The following is a 9,100-nucleotide window of genomic DNA, read 5'->3' as shown; positions in this document are numbered from 1 at the left end:
TAAATAAATATCTGTTGATATATTTTGCATTGAAAATGTTCAAATAATTGAATGAATTTTTTCACTCTTTATAGGTTTTTACTGTATTACTGCCAGTCCTAAGATTTCCTTTGTAGTTGTTTGTCCTTCATTTTGAAGAGGACCAAAATGACTTCACAATATCAGGGTCAATGTACAGTGTCTCTGGCTGTGGCTGATCATACTGATATGAGTTTGACTCTACCGGAGGTGGAGCACAAATAGTTCATATGGCCATGTATAACATGTTAGTATGGTCAAGTCATAGGACTTCTGGGCTTTTTCATCCTTCCTGTAGTTGAATTCTCACATTCATTTTGCCTCCCCAGTAACAGTATGAACTCTTTGAGAATAGGGATTGTTTCTTTTCTATTTGTATCTTTAGATCTTGGCAAATTGTTGGCACTTAATAATTGTTTTTTAATTTATTAAAAACAATTTTTAAGTGCACATTTAACAACTAATGTTTTGCTCCAAAAGTGAGAAAACATTTTGATTCTGATGTCATAGGGAAAAGTTCAGCCAATATCTGACATTTAGAATTTGGGCTGAAAATTCCTCTATAAGTTACAAGATAGAATCAGCTGAATGGAAAATGACTTATTGCTACTTGAACAAATGTCAGCTGCAAAAGACAGATAAGACTCCAAGAACCTGAGCAGTGTCCCTGTGCTTGAGAACAGGGATCTGGCACAAGCATATGTCTATGTGGTGGTACCAATGAACATTTTGTGAGGCATCAGGGGAATTGCCCTTTAAGATTTGAAGCTCACAAGGTTTGAATATAGCATAAATATTCTCAATTTCTTTAGAACAATCTCTTAGACATTTGACATTAATGAGTTCATCTAACACCTTCTTAGACCTCTCACTGATTTTGGCATGAACAACTTCTCCTGGCAAGGAGTTCCATAAATTCACAACTTATATAAAACAGGATATTTTATTTGCCCCTTGACCCATGGACTGAAAACTAAATGACTGTCCCTTTGCTCAAATATACTGAGATTTAGTGAATGAGTCTAGTAGAAAATTGTACCTGTGCAAGCAAAACTGTAACAATCAAGGAAGGCTGTGTTTATTTAAGACTAATGCAAGCAATTAAATGAAACAAAACACTGAATTTAATTATTTGGAAACGTGTAGACAAATGCAAATTAAAATAAAAACTGGTGAGTTTATTCGTTTAATTTTCAGTTATTTTTGGTTTTCCCTGTGCTCAGTTAGAAAGCTACATTAAGAATAACAAAGTTGCAAAAACAAAACAGGCTCAATATTCAAGAATATTTGCATCAGACGTTTTATGTATTTTCAACTTATTGACTAAAATATTTACCACTACAATAGTTTTGTAAGAATAAAAACCAATCCACAGTGGCCTGCTGTTCTCAGCTACAGTTATTTACACCTCTGACTTCTTGTCATCCTTGCAGGTCATTCAAGATTTTTACAGTTTCACTGACAGGGCCCACAGAGAATCTAGTCTAAGGGAGTGGCAAGAGTAAGAAAGAGATAGTTAAGTATTTCCTCTGTTTAGAAATATGAAAGAAAAATTTTATTTTATCTAAAATATTACTTTTTGCTTAGATTTCAAAATATCTAATGGACTAAGTGATTAGATGGCAACACATTATCAACAAGGAATTATGCAAACAGATGTACAGGATCTCATATGAGACACATGAGATTGAAAAAACATGAACTGGTCATGTGCCAAGAAGCAAACATTAACTGAAAGTGTTTAACTTAGGGTCCAGCATGCAATAGGAACTTAAATATAAATATAAATTTGCTGACTGATTGACTGATGGTCAGCCTTCATACTATGTTAGCATTTTTGTGACCTATGTGATCTAGAGGACGCCCAAGCAAATTAGGATCATTTTGAGGTTTTGGGACCATTCATTCTGGGAAACATGGACCAAAGTGAGTCAGAAAGAAAGGGCATAGATCAGTTATGATCTGTATTATTTGAGGGAATATCTACATTGATGAGATTATAGATCTGCCAAAGTATAGAACAAGCAGGCTTTGGAAGCATGAGCTGACATAACAAATTTCTTGAATCCACAGAAATATTAGAATTTTATTGTGTAGAGATGTAGAGAGTTTCACAATTTTTCTATTTGATTCTTTCTGTCAGAAGAATTAGAAAATGATTTTTACTAATTTTGTACTTTTGTTATTTTAATTTAAAAAAATAAATTAAAATAAGCATAGGTGTAACTCTGCCATTCACTTTCTCAAAAATTCTTCAGTGGCTCCTTAGTGCTCTGTGAATAGCATGAAAATTTCTTAGAATAATAGGAAATTTGCTTCATAGTTTGGTTCCAACCTGCTTTTCCATACATATTTCATATTATTCCACTTTATGAACTCTGTTCCAGTTAAGCTACTCTACTTGTTACTCCTAAAACTAGATATTTTATTTCCTACCTCCATGTCTTTGCATGGGCTCTCATACACCTTTGTCACTTCTGTTTTTAAGAATACTTTCCTTTCTCCTAAATGTTATTGCTGCCTCCCTCTTTATATTATTTTGCACTTAGCTCTTAAATATTATATTCCTTAGTAGACTCTAAGTTCCTTGTGGGCAGGAACTATTTTATCTTCTGTCTCTGTGTCTCTCTCGTGCAGCACAATGCTTTACACATAACATACAAATAATTTTTTTAAAAGGCTGCTCAATGTTTATTAGTTTCTGTTGAGTGCAAAGTAAACAAAGTTACTGAGGCTGCTGGAAAGCATATAGGTGATTTGGATGGTAAAAAAAACCAAACAAACAAATGATAACAGTGTGACCTCTTTTCCTTGTTTTTTGGTGTTTTGCTTTTGTTTCCTTTTTTAAAAAAAATCACACACACAATACAACTATTTCTACACTTAAGCAGCCAGTCTATTTGAAGGGAATAGGTGGGAGAGGAAAAGGGAGGGGGGAAAGGGACAGGAGGGGAAATGGACTCTGATGCCCAGCACACTTCAGAATTGGGGAGCAGCAAAGAGAGTTGGTTCCGCTGCTCATGCAGAAGGCCCAGTGTTGGTTTTGCTGGGTTCTCTGTCATGGCTTCCTCATGGCCTCCTGAGCCAGGTCACAGGTGATCATGCTGTGAGCAACCTGGTGTAACAATTGGAATGATGCCACCTGCTGGAGACTTACTATAGAAGAGTTCCACCCATGAAGTGAAGGTCTTTGAGGGCAAGACCAGGAGTCTTTTCTTTGGCGTCAGGAAGTGACGTTGGCTAGTGGGAGGAAGAGGGAAGAGACTAGCGCTCTGTCTCGCACTTTTTCCTTGGGACTCTGGTGGAGAGCACAGCTAGAAATACGCTCTCCCTTTAATAGATAGATGAATGTAGGCCTTTCTCTCTCTTTACCAAATTCTTATTCTCCTTAATAAATGCTTAAAAGCCTAACTCTTGCTGAAGCTTATAATTTATTGGCAACCACTAATTAGATATTTTAGACAGTTAAGCTAGAATTTTAGCCTTTAACACTGGAAAGTTCTTGAGTACTCTGTGGATTCCAATACAGTTGTTATGAATGGATGACTTGACTTCCCGAAGAAGAAGCTCACCCACCAAGTGGCCTGGGTCTGATTTGGGAAGACCAAGATGGTGAGGGAATCACTAACCCACAGTACTCAGCACTTCCACAGGAGCTGTTGCTGGAAGTGGAATTCAGACATCTTCAGTAGTAGTCATGGGTTGCTATGAGTGAACCACTGGACAGGATTGCTGCCATGTTACTTGTTTCTTCTTGTGCTGATGTAAACCTTAGTGGCTGCTCCTGAGCAGCCCCTATTAGGCAGTGGGCTGTGGTGGATGATCACAGGTGACTTGGCTTGGGGAAGGGGGCACTAGGCCACAGAGACCATTTGTAAAGGAGATAATGGGAGGATACTCTGTGGCGATGGAGAATATGAGAGTATTTTGGGTTTTCCAAATAATTTATTTTAATATATTTTTAAACATTTTTAAGATTTTAGAACCTGTATGTCTATATTTTGGGAAATTTTTTGTGTCACAGAAGCTGAACCCTCATTGCTTTAATAGGATGAATCATTTTATGTGGAGTAGACACAAATTAAGCACACCTTTCATAGTTACACTTTTTTTGAGGTCTGGTGACAGCTCTGATTGGCCATTTGACCTTAGGTCTCTCAGTCAACAAACGTTTAGGCAAGTTATTTCATCTCTATGGGCTTCAATTTCCTTATTTACAAATTGGTAGGAAGTGAACAAGATGATCTCTAAGGTTCCTTCCAGCTCTAACATTTTGTTGTGAGCCTATGATAACAAAATATCAAAGGAAAAAATGTCTTTCGGTGCCCTTTTAATCTTATCTCAGTTACATTTTCTGAGATCTGTCTCTTACTATTCCACAAAGACTTATTATAGAGGAAAATGTGCGCTGAAAAACTTCATGATTTTGAACACAATGCAGAACAAAAACAAAAAAATAGAGGGCTGGATGTTTTGTTGGGAAACAATTTTGCTTAAAATTGAATTTAATGCATAATTGACACAAAAGCACACATCATTTCTCTGCGTGTTTGGAACTAACACTGATTTTTCCTCTTAGCTGAAGAAGAGCCTAAATAAATGGCATTTTTTCTTTGTAACCTAGTAGCAAAAAAGGAATAGGCTTTAATTATTTTTTATTTGATTATCCATTTATTATCTAGGTACTCATTAACAAACAACAGTGTTTTTCAAATGAGAATTCCATTCAACAAATGTTTGAGTGTATTGAAAAAACGAAACAAACCAAAACCAAAACAGTCTCCTCCCCCTCCCAGTTTTGTTCCCTTTTATAGCATGACATAGTGATCAATTAACATATCTTGTAATTCTTTGAAAAGATAGTACATATTGATTTATTCTTGGATGTGTAAGTGATAATCAGAAAGTAAATATTAAATTTGAGATGACTCAGTAGAAAAAAAAAGAAACTAATTAATTTAACAAGTATTTATTAGTTGTCTGTTATGCATATAATTCCTCTTTCCTTTCCAGGCTACACTCTGGACTTTTCACTACCATATGTGAGAAGCCTCTTAATCCTCAAAACTCACACAAGCTGTAAAATTCACGTATGGGAAGTAATTTCCACTCATTCAGACTGTCCTTCTGACTGCATGGTTCCTCCCAGATCACATTTGGAAAAGGCTTCCTGGGAAGCCAAGATGGCATAGAGAAGTCAGGAAGTTGCCTGAGCTCTCCCAAATTTACCTAGGAAAGCACATTAAATCAAGGCTCTAAAAAGATTCTGCAGCTACAAAACCTACAAAAAGACAGTGAAATGTTCTTCCAAGCTTAAGATAACTTATAAGGACTTCAGAAAAGGTCTACCTCACCTGAGTAAAAGGAGAACACAGCATAGTTCAGAGGGCATCTGGGAAAACCAGCTCAGGGCTCTTAGCCACAGAACACATCAGCAACTGAGGACCCTTGGTCCAGGCTCAAAAGGCTTGTGTAACAGCCGGCCAGTTTTGAGGCCCCCTCCTCAGCCCCAACATAGAAGGCAATCTGACAGCTGGGATATATGACATACAAATGATACTACTAGACTGGGCTACCCCAGTGCTGTGAGCAAGCTGCTGTGAGCTGCTGAAGCCTCAGAACAGAAAGCTATTGACCAGACCCCTGGCCCCTAGTGCAAGAAGCTTGAGACAATGTATACTTTGCCCCAGGATGAGAGCTCAACTTTAAAAGTCATGAAATAGGGCAGCTAAGTGGCACAGTGGATAAAGCACTGGCCTTGGATTCAGGAGGACCTGAGTTCAAATCCAGCATCAGACACTTGGCACTTACTAGATGTGTGAACCTGGGCTAGTCAGTTAACCCTCATTGTCCCACAAAAAAGTCATGAAATAAGCTAAAATATGTGTAAGAAACAACAAAAAAGAACCCTCAGCATAGAAAGCTACTATGGCAACAGGGAAGACCAAAACACAAACACAGAAGAGGACAACACTGGCAAAATGCCTACATGTATCGACTTCCTTCAAAGGGGAAGATGAATTGGTCTGAAGACCAAAAAGCCTTCTTGGAAGAACTCAAAAGGATTTTACAAATCAAATAAGAGAAGTAGAGGAAAAAATGGGAAAAGAAATGAAAGCTATGGAAAAAAAGGAAAAAAGTTGACCAAGGAAAATAATTCCTTAAAAAAATACAGTTACCCAAATGGGGGAAAAAGCAACTGAAGACAACAACTCCTTAAAAATTAGAACTGGCCAAATGGAAAAGGAGGTGCAAAAGGTGACTGAAGAAAATAAATCCTTAAAAATTAGAATTGGGCAGATGGAAGCTAACGACTCCATAAGATACCAGGAATTAGTCAAACAGATTCAAAAGAATGTAAAGTAGAAGAAAATGAAAACTACCTCATTGGAAAAAACAACTGACCTGGAAAATAGATCCAGGAGAAATAATTTAAGAACCATCAGACTACCTGAGATATGATAAAAAAAAAAAAAGAACCTGGATAACATATTTAAAGAAATTACCAAAGAGAACTGCCCTGATATCCTAGAACCAGAGGATAAAATAGCCATTTAAAGAATTCAACAATCACTTCCTGAAAGAGACCCCAAAATGAAAACTCCAAGGAATATTATAGTCAAATTCCAGAATTAGTCCTTAAGATGGCACTGAAGGTGAAGAAGGAAGCAGGTGTTCCCCCCAAGATAGATGCCATGTCCAAGGCTTTGAAGGCCAAGACGGTGGTATTGAAGGGTGTGCACAGCCACAAAAAGAAGAAGATGCAGATACCCCCCACCTTCCGGAGACCCAAGACTCTAAGACTTTGAAGGCAGCCCAAGTACCCTCGGAAAAGTGCCCCGAGGAGAAACAAGCTTGACTACTATGCCATCATTAAGTTTCCCTTGACCATTGAGTCTGCTAAGAAGAAGATAGAGGACAACAACACCCTTGTATTCATTGTGGATATCAAGGCCAACAAGCATCAAATGAAACGAGCTGTAAAGAAGCTTTATGACATCAATGTGGCCAAGGTCAACATGCTGATCAGGCCTGACGGGGAGAAGGCTTATGTCCGACTGGCTCCAGACTATGATGCTTTGGATGTTGCCAACAAAATTAGAATCCTCTAAACAGTGTCCAGGAGGACTCAATTCAAATGTTTCCCCAGACACTTGACACTTAATAGCCACGTGACCGTTTGTTCATCAGCGACTCACTTTACCTGAATTGTCCTGCATACTACTACTATTTAATAAAGATCACCTACTACGACTATACAATAAAGAAAATTCCCAGTGAAAAAAACCAAACAAACAAAACAAACAAACAAAAATTCCAGAATTATCAGATAAAGTAGAAAATACTGCAAGCAGTCAGTATTACACAGGACCTAGCAACTTCAACATTAAAGGGTCAGAGAACTTCGATTATAATATTCAGGAAGGCACAGGAGCTTGAATTGCAACCAAGAATCAACTACCAAGCAAAATTGAATATTACCTTTCCAGGGAAAAGATGCACATTTAAAGAAATAGGGGACTTTCAAACTTTCCTGATGAAAAGACTAGAGCTGAACAATAAAACCAAAAAGATTGATTTCCAAATTCAATACTAAAGAGAATCATAAAAACAGGAAAAAGAAATCTTATTCACTAAGGTTAAATTTTTTACATCCCTACTTAGGAAGTTGATACTTGTAACTCTAGAGAACCATATCTCTATTAGGGTACGTAGAAGGCATAATACATAGACAGAGGGTGTGGGTATAAGTTGATTTTGATGTGATTGTATGACAAAATTTATGGAGTGAAAAATTAAGGATTGTGCTGAGAGAAGAAGAAAGGGGAGACAGAATGGGAAAAAATATATCATAGGAAGAAGTGCAAAAGGCATATGAGAGTAGAGGGAAAAAGGGAGGGGGTAAGCATTATTTGAACTTTTTATCAGATTTGGTTAAAAAAAATAGCATACACTCTCAGTTGGGTATAGATATTTATCTTACCCTATAAGGAAGTAGACAACGAATGAGGAAAGAAAAGAGTGGGCACTAAAAGAAGGGAGGGCAGAAGTAGGAGGAGAAAGAGGGGAAAAAGGGAAAAGGGGCTGATAGAAGGGAGATAAGATTTCAGGAGGCAGTGGTCACAAGCCACAGTGGTAAGGAGGGACAGGGTGAAAGGAGAAAAAAAAAAGTATAAACAAGGGTAAAAATAGGATGGAGGGAAATACAGTTAGTCATCATAACTGTGACAGTGAATGGAATAAACTCTCATAAAATGGAAGCAGATAGCACAGTGGATTAAAAACTGAATCCTACTATATGTTGTTTACAGGAAACACATTTGAAGCAAAGAGATACACACAGAGTAAAGGTAAAAGGCTGAAGCAAAATATACTATGCTTCAACTGACTAATAAAAAAAAGCAGGGGTAGTAATCCTTATCTCAGGTAAAGCAAGAATAAAAATAGATCTAATTAAAATAGATATGGAAGGAAAATACATCTTGCTAAAATGTACCATAGCCCTGCATTCAGGAGGACCTGAGTTAAAATCCAGCCTCAGACATTTGACACTTACTAGCTGTGTGACCCTGGGCAAGTCACTTAACCCTCATTGCCCTGCAATAAACAAATAAATTAAATTAAATTAAATTAAAAAGGTACCAGAGACAAAGAAGTCACATCAATACTTAACTTATATGCACCAAGTGATATAGTATCTAAATTCTTAGAGAAATTAAGTGAGTTAAAGGAAGAAATAGACAGGAAATCCAAATTAATGGGGGACCTCAACCTCCCACTCTCAGAAATACATAAATATAACTGCAAAATAAATAAGAAAGATGTTAAGAGGTGAATAGAATTTTAGAAAAATTAGATATGATAGTCCTCTGGAGAAAATTCAATGGGGATAAAAAGGAATATAACTTTTTTCTTAGAAGTACATGGCATGTCCACAAAAATTGACCATGTTTTAGGGCACAAAAATCTCACAGTCAAATGTAGAAAGACAGAAATAGTAAATACATCCTTTTCAGATCATGATGCAATAAAAATTACATGTAATAAAGTGCCATGGAGAGATAGACTGACAATTAATTGG

General features: G+C 37.0%; 1 pseudogene; it reads left to right on the top strand.

The window, feature by feature from the left end:
• The first annotated feature begins 6,662 nt into the window (after positions 1-6,662).
• On the top strand, positions 6,663-7,130 carry LOC122736940 (annotated as a pseudogene).
• The last annotated feature ends 1,970 nt before the right edge of the window (positions 7,131-9,100 follow it).

The sequence above is a fragment of the Dromiciops gliroides genome, chromosome 1 (assembly GCF_019393635.1).
Source record: "Dromiciops gliroides isolate mDroGli1 chromosome 1, mDroGli1.pri, whole genome shotgun sequence".
In the NCBI taxonomy this organism is placed as follows: Eukaryota; Metazoa; Chordata; class Mammalia; order Microbiotheria; family Microbiotheriidae; genus Dromiciops; species Dromiciops gliroides.
The sequence above is the reverse complement of the archived record's forward strand: the minus strand, read 5'-3'. Positions and strand labels throughout refer to the sequence as shown.